This window comes from Mustela nigripes, chromosome 6 (assembly GCF_022355385.1).
Source record: "Mustela nigripes isolate SB6536 chromosome 6, MUSNIG.SB6536, whole genome shotgun sequence".
NCBI lineage: Eukaryota > Metazoa > Chordata > Mammalia > Carnivora > Mustelidae > Mustela > Mustela nigripes.
In genome coordinates, this window is record NC_081562.1 from 124,493,735 (window position 1) to 124,521,482 (window position 27,748).

Sequence of the window (27,748 nt, forward strand, 5' to 3'; positions counted from 1 at the left end):
AGACTTATCTCTTTTGACTTCCTTGAGCAGCATGACCTGCCCCCTCAATTCATGGGTTTTTTGGTTTTGTTTTTTCCTGGTGGCCCTTCAGTACCCTAGATTTATTTTGTAAATTGTATTGTCATTAGCTTTTACTTTTGTTCCCCTGTGTGGCCACTCAGTTACCAAAAGTGAAGTCATTGGTCACTAGGTCTCGATGTAATATTGCCACTGTATTCCTCAGTGTAGATTAGGTTATGCTGCAGCAACATCGGATTCTTAAATTTCACTGACTTTAAAATTGAGCTTTATTTGTCATTCACAGTACACACTCACAGTGCCAGCTGGGGTCTCTGCTCCACGTGGAGGACCCACCCTCTACTGTCCCTATGGTCTATTGCAAAGCAAAGGATCACTGTGAATCACCCTTGCTCCTTAAAGGCTTTCCTCTTGAAATGACACACATAGGCTTGCCTCAAATTTCCTTAGCCAAGAAAAGTCCAAGTTCAATGCTGGGAAGGACCTCTTCCAGGTTGCAGACTGACCAGCTTCTCAAGGCAAAAAGAGATGAGAGCACTCTCTGCGGTCTTTCTTAGAAGGGCACTAACCCCACTCATGAGTATTCTACCCTTATGACCCAATCACCTCCCAGAGGCTGCACCTCTTAAACTGATTACACTGGGGGTCAGGATTTCAATGTATGAATTGGAGGACACAGTCACTCCATCGCATCAACTCATCCGTGCATTGCTATAGCCCTGCAACGTCTGCTCATTTCATGAAACCAGGTGGCCTCTCAAGTGAGCACACTGGGACATCGACTTGCAGCTCAAATTACTTTCGACCCTGAAAGAGGGTTCTTCTGAAGGGTGTTAACAAGTCTTACTTTAATGCAACCCTCAAATTTCCAGAGTGAGCTCCATAGATCTGTTCCTCACGTAGGCATCCCTTAATAGCCCAGTGTTTCGTGAAATAAGTCAATCAGAGAAAGACAGCTATCATATGATCTCCCTGATAAGAGGAAGTGGAGATGCCACATAGGGGGTTAAGGGGGTAGGAGAAGAATAAATGAAACAAGATGGGATTGGGAGGGAGACAAACCATAAGTGACTATTAATCTCACAAAACAAACTGAGGGTTGGGGGGTTAGGGAGAGGGTGGTGGGGTTATGGACATTGGGGAGGGTATGTGCTATGGTGAGTGCTGTGAAGTGTGTAAACCTGGCGATTCACAGACCTGTACCCCTGGGGATAGAAATATTTTATATGTTTATAAAAAATTAAAAATTAAAAAAAATAGCCCAGTGTTTCACTGCCCTTCTGCTAACCATATGGACAGGCCATTTCCCATTGCCCATGAGTTGATTAAAAACCCAAACATGGAGAAAACATGCAAGTCATGCAAGTCACCCTTCTGGGCTTATTTTTGCCTTCATTGATCAGAGTAGCAGCCATCCAAATAAGATGCTGTCTGCTCACTTGGGAACTGCTATCCATAAACCAGGAAGGTTTTGTTTTGTTTTGTCTTTTTTTTTTGGTCAATCAAGAGCTTTATAGGGCACTGTCCAAGTGGTAATAAAATCCGGTAGCAACTGAAATGATTGCATAATCAGTCCTAGGGAAAAAGATTCTGCCTGCCCATAATGTCAAATAAGAATAAAATAGTATGTTCATGCACAAATCAATCCTATTTTACTGTAGAGCTAGTCTGGGCACTGCCCTCACCACTAGAGCATTCTCTGATATTACCCAAGACATGAGTCTTCCATGTTTCAAGATTATTTTATGTCCTTTCTTCAGGTGGACAGTGACAACTCACGTCTGAAGGCAAGCTGGTAAGCGCTATCTTCCTTCACATACAAACTCCTGCCTCTTTTCTTTGCTTTATTTTTCTCTTCATAGCAGTCATTACTACCTTGCATAATGTGCATTTTACTTAACGATCTTGTGTTTCTTAATCTCTTCCCCGCCCCATGCCAATATGGAAACCTCACAAGGAGAGGGATTCCGGTGTGTATTATTTACTGCTTTATCCCCATTACCTCGAATGAGTGGGTTTATAAGGACACAGATCAACAGAGCATAATACTCCACACAGAAAGAAATCTCAGGATATAAATAATATATGATCAAAGTGATAGCATAACTCAATGGATAAGGAAAGGAATAGTCAGGAAATACTGGTGAGCCCATTACATTAGTAAGGTCTTTCTTTAGTCAGCAAGTTAGATTAGGTGTTTCTTTTCATCTTATAATAAAAAAAAAAAGTCTAGATGTATTCAAGAGAGAAAATGTAAAATGAAATAACTTCAGGCTCAAACTCCATTAGCTATCGGTGTGTAAAAAAGCTTTCCAAGCATAAAAGTGATTAGAGAAATCACAAAGGACAAACTTTTTTTTTTTTTTAAGATTTTATTTATTTGACAGAGATCACAAGTAGGCAGAAAGGCAGGCAGAGAGAGAGGGGGAAGCAGGCTCCCTGCTGAGCAGAGAGCCCGATGCGGGGCTCGATCCCAGGACTCTGAGATCATGACCTGAGCTGAAGACAGAGGCTTTAACCCACTGAGCCACCCAGGCACCCAAAGACAAACTTTTTGAAACTAATGATAGAAAATTATTTACATCAATATTCTTAAAAACTAAAGGGCTAGTGTCAAATAAGAATAAAACAGTTGCGATAGTTATGGCAGACAAAGGGTTAATATCCTTACTAGAAAGTGTCCTATACTTAGAGCAAGTCAAACAGTAAAAAGTGAAGAGTTATGGCCAAATAATTCATGAAGTAAAAATATATATTAATTAATAATTAATATATTAATTAATAATATATTGATAAAAGATATATTAATTAATTAGTTAATTAATTGAATTGCAAAGAGAGGCACCTAGGTGGCTCAGTCAGTTAAGCAAGTGGCTCTTGGTTTCGCCTCAGGTCTTGATTGCAGGGTCCTGGGATCGAGCTGAGAATCTGGCTGCCAGATTAGCGGTTTATTTTTGGTATTATTTTTTTTTAATTTAAATTTTTTTTAATTAATTTTTTTTAGATTTTAAAAATTTATTTGACAGAGATCACAAGTAGGCAGAGAGGCAGGCAGCGGGGGGGCCAGGAGGAAGCTGGCTCCCTGCTGAGCAGAGAGCCCGACGACGTGGGGCTCGATCCAAGAACCCTGGGATCATGACCTGAGCTGAAGGCAGAGACTTAACACTCTGAGCCACCCAGGAGTTCCCAGATTAGCATTTAGCTGGAAGTCTGTTTGTCCCTCTGTCCCTACTCCCTGCCCCCCATTTGTGCTCCCTCTCTCTCAAATAAGTAAATAAAATCTTTAAAAAGATTACAAACACTGTTCAACTATGCCAATAATCCAAGAAATGGATATTTCAGTGCCAGTTAGAATTTTTCAAAAGTCAAGCTGTAAAAATGTTCAAATGATATTACTCATCACTAGTGACGATGGGGTGAGGAAGCATTCACAAACTATTGGTGAGACTGACAATTATCATACCTCTCAAAATGAATAAAGCAAGATTATCCAGATGAAAGTAAAAAGAGTCTCCAGAATGTTCTTTCTTTTGATCCTTTCATACCCCTTATTATGACTATTACTGACTGGATTAGAGATGCAAATAGATAGTTGTGTATCAGGATGTTCAGTAGAGCCTTTATTTACAATAAAAGAAAAAAATTAAAAATTTTAAATGTTACAAATGGGCAATGGTTAAATTTTGGCACAATCACATGTTAGAATATTATGTGGCTGTTAAAAAAACCTCCCTTAGAGGATATTTATTGATATGGGTAAATGTTCACGGTATTAAATAAGTGTGAAAAGGGGATATATAGTCATATATACAGTTTATATAAATAAGCATGAGTAGAGTTCATTGTATATGTGTGTGTTCTGGATATATGTATGTATGTGAGTGTATAAAATTGTAAAGGAAATATACCACACGTTAATGTGAGAGGTGATGTGATTATAAACAACGTTTTGTGCTCATTTTGAAATTTTATTATATTTGCTAAATATTCTGTAGTAAGTATTGTCCTTTTAAACAGACCAAAAAGTAAATTTAATGGAAGTAGTCTCAAAGGTAATGCAAAATAAAACCCAAAAAACCCCAAGCAGAAGGGTGAATGATATTCACCATCTTACATTCCTCTGAGAGACGTTCCTTGAGTATGCAGCCTTTCTGCGGTGCACGCCGTTGAAAGGAACACATGCCAGCTGACTTTTATCACAGAAAAAATTCTCAAATTTGAGTTTCACGAGTGAATTGAACTTCTGGTGCATCCTGTGCATTTTCATCAAAAGTGCTTGGAAGAGGGCAGACCTCAAAATGAATGGTCTATGTGTTCTAGAAAAGGACCCAGCACACTTTTGAAGGGAACCTCAGTTTGGAAAAGCTGTAAGGTTTTAGCACTCAAAGGAAGTATTGTGAACAGAAATTCACTTCTGCAGAGTCTGATGAGTTCTCAGCCTCAAAGAAGGAGAAAAATCCCCTTTTCTTATATAAATCAAGGATTCATACCATATTTGCAAATCTAAAAGTAGTACAGTTGTAGGTTTACGGATTTAATGGTAGTAACTAAAGCCAAAGGCAGTCTCAATTCCTAACAGCTTAATATTCTTTCCTGAAGTAATAACATTTTCAATTATCTATATTTTATTTTTATTTTAAGATAAGAGAAATTAGGGGATGCCTGGGTAGCTCAGTCGCTTAAGTGTCGTCTTTTGGCTCAGTCATGATCTCAGGGTCCCATATCAGGCTTCCTGCTCATATAATCTTTCCAAAAAAATTAAAAATAATAAAGTAAGAGATACCAAGGAGAAAGTAACATTCACACTAAATCTACATTACCTTTTGAAACCTGAAGTCTGTTGTTTTTTTATGTGTCTGACAGCGTCTACCAGCTCTAAATTTCTCTTCGCCTAGGCAAGGAACACCACCCTATTGTAGACAGCTATGTCTACCTCAAAAAGGGTCTGTTCTCAAATGTGAACTAACTGTGAAAAAATAAATGCACTAAACTCCTACAGATTGAATTAAATACCTCCTTTCAACTCAGACCCGTTGGGAGTGATGTGCCCCCTGATCTTCCTCCTTGGCGGCTTTTTACTGAATGTAAACAGGAAATTAACTAAGCTTTAGGTTTCTGTGTTTTTCACAGTTAGAAAAATGTCCTATAAATCTTTCATCATGCAAAAGCAAAGTTTCTCCCAATATGAGCCTTGCCTTCTTTCTTGGTAATTCCCACGGCTCATTGCTCTGATGCTGCAATCTAGCAATCTAGAACTACTTCCAGGAAGACCCCATGACCTGACTTGTGTTGTTGTTCCCACTGTCTGAGGGGAGAGGGAACAGGATAGACTCTGTGTGAAGACGGCAAAAGTGTGTGTCTTGTCTGTCCTCTGACCAACATCTACCCGAAGTTTTAAAAGTATTAAACACACCAGCAATCTAATGAGTGTGACAAGCTTAAATTATACCCAATTCACTCTTGGAACAAGACAGGGAATTTCAGGCCAGGTTTTGAAGACTCACCTTTCTGAATGATCTCCTAAGCCTCTTTTGAGGTTTTCCTTGTGATAATTCTGTTTCTCTGCTTCTCTTAATAGGATTCTTTCATATATTTTATTTGTTGCCATCCTGTGGAGTAGTGGGTTTTTTTCCTCCAAATAATACCCAACAAAATGTCACAACCTGAACCAGTGATTAACTCTAGGTAAAGCCACGGAAAGCCCTCACTATGGCTTCTCAGTGGCCAGATACCCTGTGGAGGCAATAAGAAAATTCCAAAATTTTTGTGGGGAGGGACTACTTCTTTCTCTCATCCTCCTGGATGAGCATCCTAATAAAAAAAAAATGTATATTCTGGGAGGATCGTTTGGGAGAACAGTTCTTCTGGTGCTTTCCGAAGGGCTAGCCTAGATTGGAAAGTGATTTCCATTTTCTCTCAGCTTTCCTTTTATGCTCTTCATTTAGAATAAGAACATACCCTTCTATTGTAGCCAAAAAAGTCACTGTCAGCAGTGACATTGAGCAGGAAACTCCAAGCTTGGAGTTCTTTTTCCTCGTGTTCTCTGAAGAGAAAATGATTATACTGTGGCTTGCCATTGATTAACTACAATCATCCAGCTATAGAGAAAGGAGAAAGCGTTGCCCAGGAACCATAGCAACCTCCATGAAAATGACTGCTGTGATGACACATTTTCAGAATGTCCAGGTTTCTAGGTGGCAACTGTTCACAGCGTTTGCCTGTGAGACCGGTTCGTCCAAAATGGCACTGCCCAGAGCTCACGTGTGAGGGCCATCCTCATTATGGAGGGGGAGCTCACACAGGTTGCTGAGACGGAACAACAAAAAAATGAGCTTTGGATGTATTGTATCAACAAGGAGGGATTATCTATACTCACCTCACAGCTTTGGGAATCTTTATGTATCTCATGTATCCGTCTATTCAGGCTGTTGTAACAAATACCATAGATCCTGTACTGGGTGGCCTAAATGTCAGACCTTTATTTCTCACAGTTCCAGAGAGTTGGAAGTCTCAGATCGAGGCACCAGCAGATTCGGTATCTGGTGAAAGCCATCTTCTCACTGAGTCTTCACACGGCAGAAGGAGCAAGGGAACTTTCTGGTGTCTCTTTTATAAAGGCACTAACCCCATTCGTGAGAGCTACACCCTACTCATCTCCTAAAGGTCCCACCTCCAAAATACTGTCACATTGGGGATTAGGCTTCAATTTATGAATTTGGGGGGAGACAAACACTCAGCCTATGGCATATCTGTGATCATTAATCCATGTTTTAATTTCACTTGATCAACTAGGAGTTAGTCTCATTTCGGACTACAAAGTCTCTTCTATTTGGTGAGATAGCTCTCTCATCAGGGACTACTTTTGTTATCAAAGAACAAGAATATTGTAAGTGGTATCTTATATTTTCATATTTATGAAGACATCTGTTTCATTGCCAACCCTAAATTCCGAAGATGAGAGATTGCTACCTTAGACATGATAACTTCAATAGGAGTATGATACCTGGAAATCAGAGGACAAGGCCAGAAATAATGGCCTTCCTTTAATTAAGTTAGGAGATTTTTTTTCACCAATTAGAATCATCCTTACTATATTTGCAAAAAAATTTATCTAGTCCCTGTATTTGTACATACAAAGCCCAAAGAAGCTAGCAGTCTTTTGACATCATTGCTTTGATATTTAAGAATTTGTTGGTCTATGGTACAACCCACTATCAAAGGCCAGCATTGAAAATAGCTTTATAGATTACAGCCTTAAATACAGACTTTTGTTTATTTAGAAGAATCAAAAGACACTTTACCCAAACTTAGTCAAACTACCCAAACTAATTAGTTTTATATAACACTAATTAGTTTTTTATAACACTGTTATAAAAAAGATACTTTTCATTCATTCATTCATCTTTTTGTTTTTTTTTTAAAGCAAACAAGCAGAGGATATTGAAAGTCTAGCATGTGCTGATTATATCAGTGGGCACTGAGACAACCAAGATAAAAAAATATATTCCTTCAAGGGAACTGGAGCCTAGAAATCCTCAATTCCTCCTGGTTAATAGATCATGGATAGCTAAAGGTTTTAGGCTATTTGCTGAAGGAAGTTTGCTAGCAACTGAAATGGCTCCAGATACCTTTCTTGTTTTCTCTTTTTTAGAAAATTATTTCCTTATTTGTTTATTTGGGAGGGGGAAGGGCAGAGGGAGAGGGAGAGAGAATGTCTACCCAATGGAGGGAGGGATGGGGCTCGATCTCGTGACCCTGAGATCATGACCCGACTGAAATCAAGAGAAAGACGCTCAGCAAACTGAGCCTCCCAGGCGCCCCTGAAGCTCTTCTTTTTTATAGGCTGCTTAGGCTTATGTATTAATCTTTTATTAAACTGACTCTCAAGGGATAATGGAAGCCTCCCATTTGGTAATGAAAATGTGCCTCCATTTAAGATTTCTGTAGGCTACAGTTAGACCAAAAGGAGGCAAGCTTCAGGCCATGATCAAAAGGGGCAGAGGCAAGCAGATGGTAAGGGCAGAGCAGATCTTTTAGAAACTACGAATTTTGAGTCATGTCCATATAATTTTCTTTTATCTATGACTATTTCCATGTGACTAAGTCTTCCATCCTCAGCAAGAACTTTACTCCCTGGGTAGACAAACCATTTTATATTCCCTTTCTTTATCCATAGTACACATGGGTGTTTACTGACTTAACATCATTCTCATAATTTAAATTATGATGTAAATGCATGAAACAATTGGAAACATAGTGAGTACAATCTGTGACTTTGGAAAATTATAGCAGTGTGTTCTTTTAAGAAATTTAATATCAGCTTCAAACTTGACATTGGGTTTTAGTCATCATTTAAATCCACTTTGGGGTTATGTAAGGCTACTTCTCGAAGCTAAATATAATGACAAATACATAAGTTTGCATTTCACCTTCTCCTTTAAAAGAACTAATTTAGCTTATCTCTCAGAAACAGGTTTGATTAATTTAAAATATGCCCTTGGATATTGACTTTTCGAAATGGAAATCTGTAATAAGCTCAGTGCACACCCGAGATGTGAACTGATCAGGGAAAACAAAAAACAAACTTTGGAGTCAGCAGAATCCTTACCACCTTCCAAGGGCTTGACCTCTAATGTCATGTGGTTAATATGTCATTCTTTATTATCTTTAATTATTGGTTTTAACATGATTGGTAAATGTGTAGGGTAGTAAATGTGTAGGTGGTCAGGAGATGCACTTATCAGCTGTCCTGTGAAAGGGTTTTCAAATATATAAAATCCATTATCAGGTAAGAATTCACATAGCAAGTTTTGTGGCTAATCCTGTGCTTTGAGGTAAGCAGTATGTGTGGGAGGTGGAGGAGTAAAGTGTTTAGTTAATATTCACTGCCGGTGGGTTATTAGAGTTGAAGTCATGATAGAGATGATTTCGCTTATATAACTAAAATTTGTATTATCTGTCCTATTGGAGGCAAAAAGGCATTGAAAATGTGAAAATTACTGTCAGTTTATACTGGAATATAACTAGATATATAGAGAGGATTTTGAAAGACATGATGAGTCAGATGTTTTTTAAAAAAGAAGTATTTGGGGTGCATCCATTTTCATGACAATGATGGAAACACGTTCTTCCCCCACCGCTCTGTCTCTGTCCTGTGTCCATAGCTGATCTGGGAGTTTTCTTTCCTGGACCTTGTGGGCATTATCAGAAGTGTGAACAGCAATTCCAACTCTTTGGTTGACTACACCTAGCATTTTTGTTTACATAACTAGACGTTTCATCAACCAGACATCACTCTTCAGGCAGCACTGGAATCTGAAGCCAAGTCTTAGGGAGACATCCAAGTGTCCTGTTTTAAAGCATTGGTGAGGGGGCGCGGGCTCAGTGGGTTAAGCCTCTGCCTTCAGCTCAGGTCATGGTCTCAGGGTCCTGGGATTGAGCCCCGCATAAGGCTCTCTGCTCAGCGAGGAGCCTGCTTCCCCCTCTCTCTGCCTGCCTCTCTGCCTACTTGTGATCTCTCTCTCTCTGTCAAATAAATAAATAAAATCTTTAAAAAAAAATAAAGCATTGGTGAGACTCAACCTGATAGGGTTTTTAATCTTGGCTTGGACATCTACTTGCTTTGTGTCAGTGTGCAAATTATGAAACCTTGAGGCCAAGAATAAGCACTTAGTAAATGGTAGTCATCGCTTGATTTTATTAACATGGTGGAATGTTTAATTATTAGTATGGCCTGGAGATGTTGCAATTTAATGTAGATTTCTGATTCGATTCCTTATATCTCTCTCTGCGAAACTGTTTTCTCCCCTCACCAGCTTACAGATGTGCCAGATGAGGACTCCAGGTTCTACTTTACTTCGTGTTTCAGTTATACTTTTCCATATAATTTGGCAACTTGAAATAAGTTGTATCTATGTAACCAGGGCCAAAACAAGCAAACAAACAAACAAACAAACACAAATGTAGGGTATTAATAAGATGACATGAATATTCCAAATTAAGCCTACATCATGAGACTAGAGCTGTCGGGGCTCAGAGACAAATTCTTCATGTTAAATGTTTGACACTAGAAAAATAATACCAACAAAAGTATAAGGAAATGCAAAAAAAAAAAAAAAACAACGGAGATAAAAGCAGAAATTGTTGGGCGCCTGGGTGGCTCAGTGGGTTAAGCCTCTGCCTTCGGCTCAGGTCATGATCTCAGGGTCCTGGGATCGAGTCCCGCATCGGGCTCTCTGCTCAGCAGGGAGCCTGCTTCCCTCTCTCTCTGCCTGCCTCTCCATCTACTTGTGATTTCTCTCTGTCAAATAAATAAATAAAATCTTTAAAAAAAAAAAAAGCAGAAATTGTTGAAAAAGAAAACAGGCAAAAAAAATAAATAAATCAAAGAATTTTCTTCTTTTTAGTTGGGGTGGGGGATGTCAGAGAGCTGTGCTATTAAAGGAAGGCAGCACACAAATATAACAAATGTGGAACCAAATAATGTAATATCGGTGGAATGACAGTTATGATTATAACAAAATACTATGTAGAAAGTCATTATGTATAATAAATTGAACGTATCGGAGTTGAAAATTTCTTTAAAAAATATAAAGTGCCAAAAAAAAATAATAAAAAAGTACTAACTCAAGAAATAGCTAGCCTTCGCCGACCAGTGATAATGGAAGAGAATTTAAATATTGTCAAAAAATCGTCCCCAAAAAGGTTCTGGTTCCATACAATTTTACCAGTTCATCTTTAAGATATTTTCCAAAACAAATAACTGTTTTGCTATACACAGTGATCAAGAGCATGAAAAGAGAGAAAGGGATTTTTAAAAAATTCATTCATGATTCACAAAAGTAAATTATAAATCTGAGATAGCCAGCATAAATTTATTTAAGGTTCAGTGATACATGTTATCATAAATGTAAAAATTTCCAAGTTAAAATTAATACATCTCATTCATCAATGTAACAAAATAATAGGATGTCATAACCTATTTCTTCTCAGGATCATTTAATGTAAGGAAATTTATATCACATTTCGTAGATTGATGGAAAGGAGAAAATTATCAGACAACAAAAAGGCATTTAGAAATTCAACCTCTGTACTTGATTTTTGTATTGTCACATTAAGCTAGATTTTGAAAAAATATTTATATTGCATAGATTGTCAAATATATCTCAAAATCAACTTCATATGTTTAATGGTGAAACAACATAGGCACATAAGCATTAAATCATAATCATAAAATAAATCATAATATTTAATTCAGGGAAAGAAAGATGCTGAGAGCATTACTGTTTTTCATTCCTACTGAATTCCATTTGTCTAATCATTCTTTTAGTTTATGGATAAATTCTATTTAATATTATTTTGTTTAAACTCTTCATATTGGTGTTTACTCAGAAGTGAGGATTGTTTTTAGTCTTTTTTTTTTTTTTTTTACTACCTTAGTCTGATTTGGGTATTATTGTGATTATGGCTTCAAAAAAAAAAAAAAAACAATTTGGAAGCTTTCCATCATTCTTCTCTAGAGCATTTTAAATGTATTTGTTGTATTTATTTAAAAGTATTTGTTGTTGTTGTTGACTCTAGGAAAAGACTCACATGCTCTTCTTTTCTCATTTTACTATCTTAAGAGATGTTCCTGTGAACACAGTTAGTTTTCCAAGGGGCTGGGCAGGTCACTGGAAGTGTCATACAAGATATTCCGTTTCTAGTAGCCATGATGTCAGAAGCCAGAGTTGAATCCACCATCTGACAAGAGCGTAGAGGACAGAAAATCAGAAAACTACATTCACTGTGTTGTCTCCTGACGCTGGGACACAGCCTGTGATGGGCCACACAGCTGCCAGGCGCTCATCTCCTCCCGCAGTCACTTCTCTGAAGTCCACGGGAGGGGGTCCCATCAGGCGCAGGCCGGCCTGCATTTAGCAGGAGGTACAGCTGACTCAGCTCCTGCTCGTGACTCCCGGGTGCTAATCAGAGGTCTATTGTGAGGTGTAAGAGCTGAGCCATCACTTCGACAGCTCTGGCTTGTGTACCAAATGATGCCTGTTCTGGGAGGGCTCTTCCTGAGAAATGATCCACGGATTACGCAGAAAAGTTCTCAAATGGGCTAGAGCAATGCACCAAAAAAACTGGTTCCTTGGACATAGTTCTTTCTTATTGTATAATGGTGAAATACACTGAAGGGTAGGACCAGTCCCATAGTTTCAACCCCAGAGAATTTCCTACAGATCCATCCATTTCACAGATGGAGAAACTAAGGTCTAGAAAGTTGAAATGTTTTTCTTAAGGTTTCTCAATTTTTACAAGACAAAAACAGAGAGGGGGTTGAAAAACAAGACTCTTAACTGTAGAGAACACACTGAGGGTTGCTCAGGGGTGGTGGGTAGGGGATGGGGTAACTGTGGTGGACATTAAGGAGGACACTTGTGATGAGCACTGGGTGTTGTATGTAAGTCATGAATCACTAAATTCTACTCCTGAAACCAGTACTACACTATATGTTAACTAACTTGAATTTAAATTAAAAAAAAAAAAAAAGAATAAAATAAAAACAGAATAGAAAGAAAAGGTTTCTCAGATTTTAGTGACTAAATGATATTTCACAACCAGATTTCCTGATTTTGAGCCTTTCCTCTCTCTCTGTCTCTTGGTCCACCAGTAAGCAGAATTTAATAGTCTATGTAAGGACTTTTGTATTTAGTTGCACAGGCTGTGCACTGCACAACTCCAGGTGGTGGCATCCTATAGACTAAGAAACAGGAGAATGGATAGAGCCACCTCCCACCCTGCACTTGTCCTGTGCCACTGACACTGGGAGTTAAGGTAAGAAGACAGCTGTTTCCTGATGTTTGCTCTAATGTAAATTCTTCTGAGAATACAGTTTCCTCCCTAAAACTCAGGTGTTATTAAATAGGGATTGAGTTGGAAGTTGTTCACTGACTGATAGAACAATCACCCCTTTCCTTAGACCATAACACATTCTTCCTAGTCTTATTATGGGGTTTAACTGGCTTCTCCTTCAGATGACTTATTTTGCAAAGTCCTTGCTTCTTGGTGCAAAAGAAATCTTTGGCTGGTTCATGCTACCAGACTTTCAGACATGGTCAGGTACGTCTCTCTCAGCCTCAAGTGGAGAGCGCCCCCGTGCATGAACGATAAAGCTGGTTCTCTGAAAGGATGCGTACATGCTAGAGGAGGGTTCTCACGACTCAGCAGAAAGAAAGCAGAGTAAGGGGCCCGGGGAATCTGCGTTCTTACCTGAATCCTCTACCCGCCACATGGATGGCTGGGGAAAGTATTTCAGCTCTCTCTTCCTCATCTCTTCATACATCATCTTACTTCCCAACACAGATTCAATAAAATTGGTTCACCATTCCTGTTGTAAATATTATATGATGTAAGCATTTTGTTTTCTGTAGCATCTCGTTCTCCAGAGACATTCGACCCAGCCGGAGGAGACCAGCCGGTCACCTGATGTTCCTATCACTTTGAATTAACAACTTCAGCCACGGTTGTATCTGTTATTGGGTCCATGGGACAGGATCAGATTACGAAGTCATGGATGGAAGCAGAATGGCTGGAAACCTTCTAGACTCAGGTGCAGATCTGTTTATGGCTCCAGTTGCTGGACAGAAAGGTGACAGCTCACCTGTAGTGACTCGAGAGGGGCCTCTTTACCTATGGCATCCCTCACTCTGCCCTGTCGTGATACCGGAAGAGTCTGGCCCTTGGAAACTGGGTCAGTCTTTCACAATGCCCCGAGGAGGGCTGGGGTGAGGGAGGCACATGGGATTCAGGACCTCTTGGTTTAAGTAGGTCCAGTCCCGACACAATAAGGGTCTCACCCTGAGGTAAGTAGGACAGCTACTCAAGGGACTGGGGGATCCTGAAAGGGGAAATAAGAAAGCTCCACAGCCCAGCCTCCCCCCACATTTTGTAATTTCCCCAGAACAGGAAAGGCTTTCAGACACCACTGGCTGAAGAGGAAGGTCTGGTCCTATTACCTCCTCCCGGAGAAAGAGTTCCCCTACCATCTGCACATACTAATTTACTCATTTCAGGGTTGCTTAGCAATCTAAATTGTCGGTTCCCTCCTCCTGCCCTCACACACTGAGGCGACAGCTGAAGACCCTCATTGCTCCCTTGTATGCAGAGTTTGAGAGACACGCACGGGGTGATCTCTGGTTCCACGCTATTCCTGCCCACTCTGCTGTTCTGAGCTCATCAGGAGCTAGAGTCTTCCAGGAGCTATTGTACAGATAATGCTAGCTTATCTTCATTTTTCAGTTTTGATTTTCATTGCCTTCATAATAAGAGTGTTTTCATCCTCTTCAGCCTTCCCCACCATACCCTGCATCGCCACTTCCAACAAATTAGGTGAAGGATGACAGACATAAGAGCTACAGACAAATACAGCTCCATGAAAGGAAAAAAAAAAATCCATGGACTAAAAGTCAATGCTTTGTAACTACACACAATTTTCTTCTCCCATCAACCATCCACAAAGGAGGAAGAGAGGGCAACATGAGAGCTTCCTAATTTCACTAAAAGGTTATTCTATAATGTGTTGAACCTGAGGGAGCAAAAGGAATGTGTACTCAAAGCCATTTACCTCTGACTGCAATTTCCCCCTCTATTACTCATCGTGCTAAAGATGAGTTTACGTGACAAATTTTCCTCCTCAAACCACAATACTGAAATTGGAAAACGCCAGTGAGATCTAACTAGAGTTTCTGACATTGTTGAATTCTCTGAAGGGGAGCCCTCATGCTTATCTTTATGATGATGGAAAAGGTAAAAAAAAAAAAAAAAAAAAAAAAAAAAAAAAGACAAAACTCTCAACTCAGACTTTGTTTTTGTTTCCCTGAGGAAGCATATTTTGCTGCTTGGAGCCTGGGGTTTCTGTGGAGTCAATTCTTGAGATGAATGTGAGTCAGAAGCAGGAGGTGAGAAGCTGTTAATTCAAAGTGACAGAAAATTAGGAAAATGTTTAGATTGATTTATATCTGTAACATGTTTCGTGAGTATTAAAATCAAGCTAAGTAATACGTCTTTTGGTGGGAATTTTGCCCAGTGAATAATACCGAATTGAGAGCTTTAAATGGTAAGCAGAGCCAATACCCAATCATTAGCTCTGCTCCTTCTACTAACAGCTAAAATATTTTCAAAGAGCAAAATCCATGATATAAAACAGACTATAATCAAGCCACTAGGATATGATGGCATTCCTCCCCAAACTGTAGAATTGCTACTTCCTTTCTGTTGGGAGTAGCTGGATTTAGTTTTATCTCCCCGTTGGCGATGGAATATGAAAGAATTAGAGGGCTGTGACGTAGGATTTGTTTTTCATCCTTCCTGATGAGGGCTGGGAGGCAGACACCTAGAAGCTGAAACAATGACAAGTCTGCCATGGATCCTGTCTGGGGAATGGAGCAGGACTCCTGTGTCAGAAGCCCAGAAAGACATTTCATTCATTCATTCATTCATTCATTCATTCATTCATCGGTGACAGGCTGAGTGGTTCCTATGAGCCAGGTGCTTTTCTAGACACTAGACAGTTGGGTGCATCCGTGGAAAAGAGAAAGATCCTTTTCTTTGTGGAGCATACACGCTAGTGGTGGGCCAGGGGCAATGCACAAAATACGGTTACTGAGTTAAGTGCTATAGGGCATTGGAAGTTGAGAAATGCTAATGGCAAAAAGGGGTGCCATAGGGATCAGAGGTGCCATGGGCACATGCGGAAGGTGGGTTTCATGTTTTACATCGGGTAGTCGAGGGAGCTCTCATGAGAAAGGTGTCCCTTGACTGAAAGACTAGGAGGGCCTAAGGATCTCAGCCATGTGGATTTCTGGGCCACGCATTCCAGGGGGAGGGAATAATTAATACAAAGGCCACAAGGTAGGGAGAGTAGCAGGTGAGACGGCTGGCTCAGGACTGAGCAATGCAGAGAGGGAAAGAGGACACCAGGGCCGTAAGGGAAGTGAGTGTGACCCTTGCAGGTGACAGTAGATACCTGGGCTTTTACTCTGAGGGCGACGTGAGCCCCGGGGTGCTGTGCAGCCATTTATGTAGTGAATAAAACGTTCATCCAAGAGCTGACAGAGGAACATTCTGGATGATTACTGTGCAGGTCATCAGTTCAGTTTCAGCAGTGTTGCTGACTGCCCAGAAAGTTTGTGTAATTATTTGTTTTATTTTATTGCGTTTTAATTTATTGTTTTCATAAAAATTAAGTTCTGGCCCTAACAGAATTGAGACAAAGTTGGAAGTCATATCTGTCATTCTCAGCCCTGGTAGTGAACTAGAATGCCTTGGACAGATGGTATGGCCTCCTGTACCCAGAAATTCTGATTCAAGTATAACCTAGGAAGAACCTCTGAATCAGTGTTTTCAAAAAAAATCACACAAAAACCAGAACAAAGAAATGAAATTTCCCAGTGATTCTAATGCCCCTACAGGATTGAGCAATTTTACCAGAGATGTTTTGAAGAAGGTCTTAAGCTCATTGAACTGAAACCAGCAGACCATGTGTTTATTAAGATTAAAAAGAACCACATTTCAAGAATATGTGTGAAATCTTCAAAAGATCATCAGGTATTATGCCTAAAAAGAATAATACAATGACACATTTTATAATGTGTTCTTTCTATGTGAATGAAAACTTCACTTTACAACACATAAGTTTCTAGGAACTCCCCACATTTTATTTTACTTATAGTTTCTAGGAGCAGGTTGTTTTTTTTTTTTTTTTTTTTTTTAAGATTTATTTATTTATTTATTTGACAGAGAGAGAGATCACAAGTAGGCAGAGAGGGAAGCAGGCTCCCCTCTGAGCATAGAGCCCAATGCGGGGCTCGGTCTCAGGACCCTGAGATCATGACCTGAGCTGAAGGCAGAGGCTTAACCCACTGAGCTACCCAGGCAGCCCTCTAGGAGCAGTTTTTAAGTGTAGGGATTTGAGATCTCTGAAAATGACATTTTCTTTGATGTGAGGACTATGGACTGAATTGCATGCCCCCCTCCCCATTCATAGGTGGAAGACATGACCCCCCAGTGTAATGGTGTTTGGAGGTAGGTAGGGTCTTTAGGAGGTCATTAAGGTCGAATGAGGTCAGAAGTGTGGGTCCTAATCTGATAAGACTGGTGGCCTTAGAAGAAGAGGGAGAGAGAAATCTGTGTCCATGCCCCAAGGAAAGGCCGTGGGAAGAGCTCGTGAGAAGGGGGTCATCTACAAGCCAGGAGAAGAGCTCTCACAAGAGATCAAATTAGCTGGAAACTTGATCCGGGACTTCTGGTCTCCAGAATTGTGAGAACATGAATTACTGTTATTACTGTTATTCAAATCACTCAGTCTACAGTATTTTGATATGACAGCCCTCTGCTAGACTGGACAGGCCTAAATGCATGGTTGGTACCTAATCCCCTGTCCTTGGTGGAAAGCGGTACTGTCCAGGGTTCTGGAACGAGGCAGCATCTACCTGAGCTAGCATTTTGGTTACTTTGCTGCATTAAATAAAAAACAAAACACATAGTAATGACTATGCATGGAGCCTGTACAAGGACAAACCAAAAAACACACTAGTTGAAAAAGAGAATGAGGGCTAATAATTGGAGTTTCTTCATAACCTCGTCTTCCTGTCTGTTAGGGCAGGCAAGTAAGGGGAACCTACCTGTTATCCCCAAAGACATTGCATCATAGTAAGTAAAATCAACCTCAGCTCTTCCAAGGTGATTTTGGCACTTGTTTTCTTGTTTTATTTTTGGATTTATTTATTTGAGAGAGAGAGCAAGCTCGGGGAATTGGCAGAGAGAGCGAGAGTCTTGTGCAAATAGAGGCCAATTCTACAGCCTAAGCAGTCAATGCTTAATACATAGAAGAGACGCCATGGCTGTTTTTGCTCAGTATTTTCTTAAGATAAGATGTTCTCAGAATGTACATGTTTATTATTTGCTTTGAAAATGGTTGTTGTCACTCTGTTTTCCTCTTGGCGCTCAATGACATAGATGGCCTGGAGAGCGTGCTGTGACGTCAAAGACAAAATGAAATACATCGCAAACAACACTGGATAAATTTCATCCTCTCCCTAGCAGACTAGGGAGAAAACTCCCTACCTACTCATTTTGAGCTGATCTGATCACTGCCCTCAAAATATAGCAGCAGCCAAAATCCTCCTAATACTCGGGTGAGGAAAAGTCCATTCTCGAAAAGCCTGATTACCCAGATGGAACAGAGAAATCTGTTACGGGCCTCCACATATCAACAGTGCATAATTAGCAGCTGCTAAAATAATAGAAGTCAATTGAACAAAAATATGGCACACTCTGCCTTCATTTATTAAATACCTTATGTTTCCAAACACTGCTTTCCACAGAGCCTTCGAGGGGCATTCCGGCAAGTATCCCGCGGCCCTGAACACAAAACATCGACCAACTTTTTTGACAAACTTTAAAAAGGAGCTGCTACCACAAACCCACAAACGGGCATAGACATGACTATTTTCCATGGGCCTGACAAAAAAAACATATTTGTCAGAGGCAACCTTTAAGTGCGCTGCCATCATCAAAGACATCAGCAGCCCGTCTCCCTGGGAGACAGCAAAACCCCACATTTATCTAAATTATCTCAGTAATATGACAGAGTGATTGCTCACTAATGGTCAATAACAGTTTTCTTTGTCATTTTCCTAGTCATTACCTCCTCAGAATGAACTGCAGAATACATTGCTTTGCGGCCCATGACCAGAATGTTAATTTCCTCCTTGGGTTTGTGGCTGGTTCCCTTAGACATGTGTACTTGGCTATCCCACTGCTGGCATCTTTCGTTTCGTGGAAATGAATACCTGCCTTAGGAAGCCCGATGAACACAAAAATACTTGATGTGCAACCAAAAAAATGCTGTTCCCATCCCCCCCACAACACACACACCCACACCCCCTTGTGAATTCTGTCTTTCATCTGCTAAGGCGAGAACTGACTACAGGCTCGGAATGGCTGGGCTGAGTGTCTGCCGGTGTGTGGGCTCCAAATCTGTGTCTCAGATTTTCATCATTCAGACAATCCTCCTTTGAAGAGACGGATGATACGGTAAAACCGAATGCACGTGAGAGCTGATTCCAAGAATATGTTGCTGCAACGGCATGAGTCCAGAAGCCCCTGGTCCTTTCTGAGGACGGGGAGGGGGTGACCCACTGTTGGCTGTAATTGTTCTTCTATCCTCTAAAAGCTAGATCAGACCTCAAAAAATGAAAAGCGCAAGCCAAAGGGAGAATGGTAACAAAGCAGAACTTTTTTTTTTTTTTTCCCAAATAAATAGAGCTGAGGATTTTTTTTTTTTTTTTTAATGAAGATTTAAAAATGTAGAACTGGCTGTATCAGGGAAAGTAGGTCATTGTAGTTCTCATGGTTGCTGAGCTGGGCAGCTTGATAACAGGAGCCAAAGCGATGAGCCAGGACCTCAGAAAGGTAGGTGGCTGCGGGTGCCTCTCCGGGCAAGCTGTGTCCTGCCATGCTGCTCCCCACCCCCCCCACCCCCAGCCCCGTGCAGAACTGCCCCCTCGTGAAAATGAAATGCAGTGAATGGAAGCCCCACAGAGAGAAATACATAGGAACAGGACCACTGTGCATTTACGTGCAAAGGGAGTGAGGAGCGATTCAGCAGGCTCCTTTCAATCCAGGGCAGTCTCTGCCTGCACGACCTCTCTGGGTGTTTTGACTATTTTTTGTTGACTTAAAAAGTAACCACATGACCGTTATTTTTGGGAGGGGGGCAGTCCCTGCTTGAAAGGATCCGTTTTAATCGACTTAAAAATACAAATACGCTTTTCAGAATAAGCATCCTGGTGTACGCTGTGGAAACTTCCGTCACTAAACTTAGAGGAGGCCTGTGTCTTCCTCCCTGTCACTCACTGTCACCTGTCCCCATCCTGCCTGGTGCACAGGGCAAGACCCTTCCCCTCGCTCGGGAGCATATGCATATTCCCACCTGCCAAGAAAAACTTGCAGCCTACAGGGCCGCATGGGCATCTCAGAGGTATTTTATCCAGAACAATGAACTTGACATTTTCCTTCTCAGACTGGTGTTAGAGTCCATTAAATGTTACAAACCAGAAAACTAATACAGTTGACCCTTGAATGACATGGGTATGAAGCCTGCAGGATTATTCTATACAGATTTTTTACAGGACAGTACGGTAAATGTATTTTCCCTTCCTTAAGATTTTTTTTTTTTAAGATCGTATCTGTTTGTTTGTTTGTTTGAGAGAGAGAGCGTGCCAGCAGGGGGAGGGGCCGAGGAAAAGGGAGAGAATCCTCAGGCAGACTCTAAACTCAGCGCTGAGCCCGACTTGGCCGTGAGATCATGACCTGAGCCGACCCCAAGAATTGGATACTCCGCCAGCTAAGACACCCAGGCACTCCTCTTCCTTATGATTTTCCTAATAATATTTTCTTTTCTGTAGCTTACTTTATTCTAATACAGCATATAAGGTATAGAGAGAAATATATATATATTTTGAAATATATATGTTATATATATATGTATGCATCTAGGTATATTAATCAGCTGCTTATGCTATCAGAAGGGTTCCAACAGGCAGTAGGTTGGGAAAAGTAAAGTTCATGGGGAGTCAAGAGTTATATGCATATTTTAGGTTGCGAGGGCAGCGGAGGGCTCGGTGCCCCTAATCTTTGCACTGTCAAGCGTCAGCTGTCCTTGTCCTAGAATCCACACTGCCCTTCACATCCAAGCCAAACGCAGCCAACTCTGGTTTGCTCTCTAGACTAAATTTCCACCTCTGCCTGCTGCCAACCACGACAGGCTCCCTCCATCCCTAACAAGAATCTATTCCAACAAGCTCTTATATTTCTTCATTTCCAGTTTCTTCGATTTCAGACCATTTTCCATACCGCTTTTATTTATTTATTTTTAAATTAAAACACTAAAATTTACCTTGTCATTCTCCTGACTTAAAATACATAATACCCTTCCCCAGGAAATTCTCCAAATTCCTTATCAAGGGATTTGATTATTAATCCTCGGCACTCAGTCTCCAGGCCCCCCCCCCTCCACCCCAGCAAAATCTTACGTCCTCCTCCTGGTGGCAAGATGCCAAGCTTCGCTTCTGCTGTCCCTTTTGTCAAAGCTGCCCTTCCCTTCTCCTCCACTGTCACGTGTCATTTAGAAACAACCTTAAGTCCCATCTTTTTAAAATTCTGTTCCATCCCTTAAGTAAGGTAAACTTACTTAACACTTTCTCCATTTGATTTTTTTCTGCTCGCTTTGCTTTCCGAGCTCAATTTCCACGCCTATTATAGCACTGAGCACACTGGATGGTGGTGGTTGGCTGAAGGGCATGTTTCTCTTTCTGGTCCATCAGCCCCTCGAGGGTGGAAACTATTGCTCAGTCATCTCTGTGTGTCTGTACTCCACAACTCACACACTCCCAACGAATACATGTTGCACTAAGTGGCCATCCATGATCACACTGGACATTCTAACTTGATCTTATATTTTTTCTTATTAAATAAGGCATGAATATTTTTTTAAAAAACTGACACTTTTCTTACAATATTTCAGCTCTGAAGACATGCTTTTTGTCTTTATGATACTAACACATCTTTCATGTAGCAATCAGATGTTGGCTAGTTCAATTTCTGGCAGCAGAAATCCTGGGTGAATCTTGTCATCTGACTAGCAGAATGACAGATAAGAAAAGGGACATAAGCCTGTGGTTCACGGGGCTGTCTGGCTAACCCGTGCACTGTGACTCCTATGTTGCGGGGGAAGCACAGGGACCAGCTAACAAGCTCAGGCTTCATCTTGCCTTTTCAAAACATTTTTCTGTACCCAGTACTTTCTTCTGAATCTAGAATCCCTCAATGTTAGCTTGGGTGGGAGGTACAATTTGGGGTGCTTTGCTAAGGGTCATTCGTATTGTTTCTCTCCTGATTAAGAGGAGTTCTTAGGGACGCCCAGGTGGCTCAGTGGGTTGCTGTCCGTCTTCAGCTCAGCTCATGATCCCAGGAGCCCCACAGGCTGCCTGCTTAGCCAGGAGCCTGCTTCTCCCTCTTGCTCTGCCTGCTGCTCCTCCCGCTTGTTCTCTCTCCGTCAAAAAAATAAATAAAATAGTAAAAATAAAAAAGAAGAAGAATTCTTGGTCACATCATCAACCACGAACCTTGATCTTCTCAGAGGCTCCACATCATCGGAAAGGAGGTGCCAGAGAGCATGGTACATGAAATTGCCCTGAATCAATAATGAATCAAGACACTCCAGGTCACAACAGAAAGCCAAAACCTGACCTTGAGGAGCACGGGGCTCAGATACAACAGAACATTCTTAAGCTCCTCAGTGGTCCTGCCAACATGCCCGTATTATCACCCAGGACAAGGACTAACGTTCACTGTTGACAATGAGTCATCAGTGAAAGGGTAATTTATGCTCAGTCATCTACTTAAAAAGCCAGATGAGTGTAGGACGTTTTCAGAGGCATTTCCCCCAAATGGTAAGATTTTAAGAGTCTTGTGCTTAAAGGAATGAACTGCCATTGCCTGGTAATTTGCCTTTTGTCAATTAGCCCATTGCTTTTCCTACCCACGCAAAATCAATAGAGGTATTTATTATACCATTTGACCATCTCCAAGTCAGTAATATACCTGCAATTCATTTTTAAGCATAAATGATTTTGAATAACATTTTATTCACCTTTGTGAGAGATAAGTGGTAGACATGGACTATTACATATACTCAAAATCAAACTCTGAAAAATGCAAACCATTTAAAATAATTACATAGGGGTGGCTGGGTGGCTCAGTGGGTTAAGCGTCTGGCTCTTGAGTTTAGCTCAGGTCATGATCTCAGGGTCGATGGAGGGAGCCCTGTGTCTGGCTCCCTGCTCAGCGGGGAATCTGCTTGACATTCTCTCTCTCCCTCCGCCCCCTCCCTCAACCTGCTCTGTCTTCCTCTCCCTCTCAAATGGATAAATATGCGCCTGTGTGGCTCAGTTGGTAAAGTGTCTGCCTTTGGCTTAGGTCATGATCTTGGGGTCCTGCAATCAAGCCCTGCAATGGGCTCCCTGGTCAGCAGGGATCCTGCTTCTCTCTCTTCCTCTGCCCCTGCCCATGCATGCTCTCTCCCTCTCTCTCAAATAAAATCTTTAAAATAAATAAATACTTTAAATACTTAAAATAAATAAATACTTTAAAATACAATAATTACATATTGTGGCTTTCAGTTTTGCCTTATTATAAATATGTCCTCTTTTTGCTTCTTTGCCTTCCTCCCAGAATAGGTGGTAAGTTCCTTGAAGCAGAATCATGTCTAATACATCTTGTGTCCTGAGCAGTACATAAAGGAAATGACTGACACTATTAATATTCTCAGCATTAGTGGCGACAAGGGACTATAAGCATGGATCCCTAACCTGGTCATCACATACAGATCCTAAGTTTAAGACCAAGAAGGACTATGTCAGTCTGGAGTGCCCAATGCCACAAATGGGTGAGTCCTTAATGCTTCGGGAAATACAGGAGGAGGAACTGAACTGTGGCCAGATACAGAAGAATCCAAGTGTGTATTTAATAGAATAGTCACAATTTCGGTCACTTTTGTTGCCAAAATAAATTCTATTCTAAACCTCTAAATATCTTGAAATAGCATCAACTAGAGAAAGTCTTCCTTCTCTCAAAAGAGTGTCCACGGAGGATAGACTGACGAAGCTAATCAAGCAGTGTTTAATTCCCTAGAAGAAAGCAAGCCTGGATGCCATGATATTTGAAGAACGATCTCGCAAAAGAAAGAGGAAGGCAAGATGTCTATCTTTGCTGTTTAAGTGAAAGTCGAGTCCGCAAGTGCACTGCATTACAGAGGCAAAGAGAGGCATAAATGTCTGTGTGTGTGAGAGAGAGACAGAGACAGACAGAAACTAGACAGAGGCCGAGAGAAAGAAAGAGACGAAGGGAACCAGAAAATGAATAGAGAGCTAGAAGAGACATTGAGGTAGACTGTCTTATTTTCAGACCTCTCACGTGGGAAGTAATAAATTCTGCCAATTAATGAGAGATCACATGGGATGAGAGTTCAAGTCCTTCTGACTCCAAATTCCATGTGTTTCATGTCTGGATGCTTACCTTACTCAGAAGGCAGGGGATGACTCAGCTCCAAATGGAATCTTAATAGCAATTTTTGGTTGTCATAGCAATTCAACCTCCAGCTTCTGAAAAAATCCAGTGGGAGCATGCAGACTATACATCTCCTCCAGTGCCTTTCCATCCAACAGGAGCAGTATTCCATGCTAACCCAGAGACCCAAGCCTGGTATTTTCCCTCACGAGTACCTGTGGGACATCCTGGTCGACTGCCACACACTCGCACAAATTCCATTAAATACAAATGACACAAGCTGGGTCAAAATACAAATGCTGGGTCTTGCCAACAGCCCAGGTTCAAGTTACCTTCTGTGTTACACGTCTGCGCTTCGAGATGCCACGGCACTGAAATGACCTTAAAAAATAAGTAAGACGTACTTGACGCAGAATGTGAAGGTAACTTTATAGTCCTCGAGGGCATTTGCTTTAAAACAATAGAAGGATATTCGGAAATATGTTAGCTATACAGTCAGCTCATAAACTAGGGTAAACTAAATGTCACAAACGGGACAAATTATAAAGAGCAGCACAACAAAGAAAAAAGCAGAAATCTGGTGGGAAAAGCAAGAGCAGAGAGAAGTAACAAAGCCAACCTTATCTCCCATGTCTTGTTCCTTTTTTTTTTTTTTAAGAATTATTTATTTGGGAGACAGAGAGCACGAGCAGGTGAGGCAGAGGTAGAGGGAGTCTCCAGCAGACTCTGCAGTGAGTGTAGAGCTCGATCTCGGGACCCTGACATCAGGACCTGAGCAGAAACCAAGAGTCAGACGCTTAACCTCCTGGCCTACCCAGGTGCCCCTCCAAAAACTGGTGCTAAATTAAGCCAAAGATTCCTTGTAAGGAGGCATTATGTCTCTAATTCATCTGGTGAGTGCATTTTCATAGTCAATGACAAGTGTGGGTGAGGATACGAAATGAACTAGGAGTGAACAGAAGCCCGATTTGTAAAAAGTGCTTTTAAACAGCAAATGAACTTTCCAATTGCGAGAATATGCTTGTTAATTTTTTTTTTTTTAACAGAAAGAGAGCATGTGGCTTGGACGCTGGCCTCTGCAAGTCCCCCAGGGTCCGCCTTTCACGGACTAGACACCTTCTCTAGGGGAGCATGAGGGTCACTAATGCGAACGCAGCATTGATGTTCCTGGGAGCTCTTGCGTTGTCGCTGTGGCTGCGAAGTGGCCCCCGGTGCCTTAGCAGCAGCCTTTATGTTCCAGAACTGACAAGAGGAGTGCGTAATCCTCCTGCTGGCAGATTTGGGTCAGTGCGACCTGTTGTCGAGAAGCTTACCGGTGACTCTGCACCGCTCATTCCTTCTGCTGTGAACATTTGTAGCTCGAAGCAACATTTCAGGGAACTGGAACCCCCTTCTCATTTGGCAGATGTTTCAGCAAATTGCTTTTCTTCTGCATAGCTCAAGAGAAGTGGCAACTAGCTGTTAGTGCCTACCTGGCATGTTGAGTTTCCTACAGGGGACAAACAAATCAAACGCAATTAGAAACTGTTTTTGAAGAGTATAGATCATATTCCCAGTGCATAGTATGACATAACCATTTCTATCTCTGGTACAATCTATAGCTCATATAGGACACTAGTAAATGGCAGGATATTACAATAAAATATACAATGCATATTCTCTTGATAAATATTATGGCCACTTTTTTTGTTTCCAATATGATTTTTGCTATGATGCATATTCCATTATGAATCTTTGCCTTGAGAGGTAACCTTTTAAAAAAAATTATTTATTTGTGAGAAAGCCTAAAAGAGTGAGAGAGGGGTGAGGGCCAATGGGAGAAGCAGACTCCCCGCCAAGCAGGGAGCCTGATGCGGGACTTGATGCTAGGACCCTGGGATCATGACCTGAGCCGAAGGCAGACGCTTAACCGACTGAGCCACCCAGGCGCCCCTAGAGGTAACCTTTATCATAAAGAATCCTTTGGATTTTGAAAAGCTAAATTTAGGATATTTTATGAATTAATTATTAAGACTAAATCTAGGGTAGGGCACCTGGGTGATTCAATTGGTTAAGCGGCTGCCTTCGACTCAGGTCGTGATCCTGGGGTCCTGGGATCAAGCCCCACAACCGACTCTCTCTCTCCTTCTCCCTCTCCCACTCCCCCTCCTCGATCGAGTCCTGCACCGGGCTTCCCTGCTTAGTGGGGAGTCTGCTCCTCCCTCTCCCTCTGGCCCTCTTCCCTGCTAGGGCTCTCACTCACGCTCTCCCTTTCAAATGAATAAATAAAAGATTAAAAAAAAAAAAGACTAAATCTAAGATGTTATTAGTTATAATATGTAATTAAAGCTTGAGAAAACAAAGATCCTTTAATCAAGTAGAGTTGTGCATTAAATAAAAATTTTGCATTGAAGAGACCAAAAACAAGCTAATTAATAGGTAATAGGCCTTGGTATTGACACTATATACTTATAGTTTCAAACTATGAATTTTAAATATTAGGCACCACAATTAACATATTTTGGTGTTATCAGTTCTCTCAGGAGAAATCAACAGTAATAATAACCAACAGAGATGAAAAATTCTTTTCCACAAGAGTCTAGAAATCCAATGATCCTTTCAAAAAAGGAGGGTTCATGTTGATGGGTTCAGGACACACTACCCCAAAATATAGCAACTTGGCATAAACAAATATTTCAAGTGGAGGGACTTTGAGAAATGGAATGTGCCGGAAGGACTTTCTGGGTTTTTTCCCCCAAAGCAAGTCATAAACCACTCAAGTAGGAGGTGCTCTCTCTATCCCAGAGTAAAGATGCACCCTTGTCTTTGAAGACAGAGGGGAAGCTGAACATCAGGCTTTACTAAGGTTCCCATACTTACCCCATACATTTGTATAAAGATATTTTCCTCCCCTACAATGTTTTCTAACTTCTTATTGTTCTCCTGGAAAATCTATTTCCCCCACTTTGTTATTGCATTTGAGTTTCTTCAGTCACAAAGCTGAGTGGATTTCCCTGTGTCCACTGGGACTCTAACTTCTTCATTTCAATCTCTGCTTTCTCCAGGTGTATCATCTCATTAAGGTGAGCAGCCTGGAGCAAGGTAGTCTATCAACCTCCTATTCCAGGAACAAATTTGCCCCTCTCCAGAAAGCTTTTCCTCTATCCTTCCAGAAATGTTATATGTGTACCCAATTAGCATATGCATATAAATATTCCTAATCTTTTTTCATACAAAACAAGAAAATAACAACGAAAATGAAACTTATTTTTCTTATCTAATGGTAGGTCTTTGAGAGCTTTCCACACCAGTCCTTACAGAGTCACTCCATTCTTTCTAAGAATAAACAACTTTGTAAATTGTGGACAAGTTTTACATATTATTTTATGGTGATTATATTGTTAAGGTTTTCTGTCTTATATATAGTTAATATTAAAATTTATAGTTTCCAAAAACATTCATGCATTTCATGTACTTTTTCAAATTTATATAGCTTTGATGATGGTCTCATATTTTTCTTAATTTCTCCTGTATATGTAGTAATTTTTCCGCTTTCATTTAATTTATATAATTAAATTTTGTCACTTTTTTCTTTGCTAGTTACCTGGGTATCTGTTTTATGATTGTTTCCAATGAA

At 40.8% G+C, this 27,748-nt stretch overlaps 1 long non-coding RNA gene across 1 annotated transcript; it reads left to right on the plus strand.

Annotated features, from left to right (window-relative positions):
- The first annotated feature begins 19,420 nt into the window (after nt 1-19,420).
- LOC132020883 (uncharacterized) lies at nt 19,421-26,337 on the plus strand. The gene is made up of 3 exons (XR_009405128.1): nt 19,421-19,476; nt 23,299-23,512; nt 25,179-26,337. It is a non-coding gene; the product is annotated as an uncharacterized LOC132020883 (long non-coding RNA).
- Nucleotides 26,338-27,748: the final 1,411 nt, after the last annotated feature.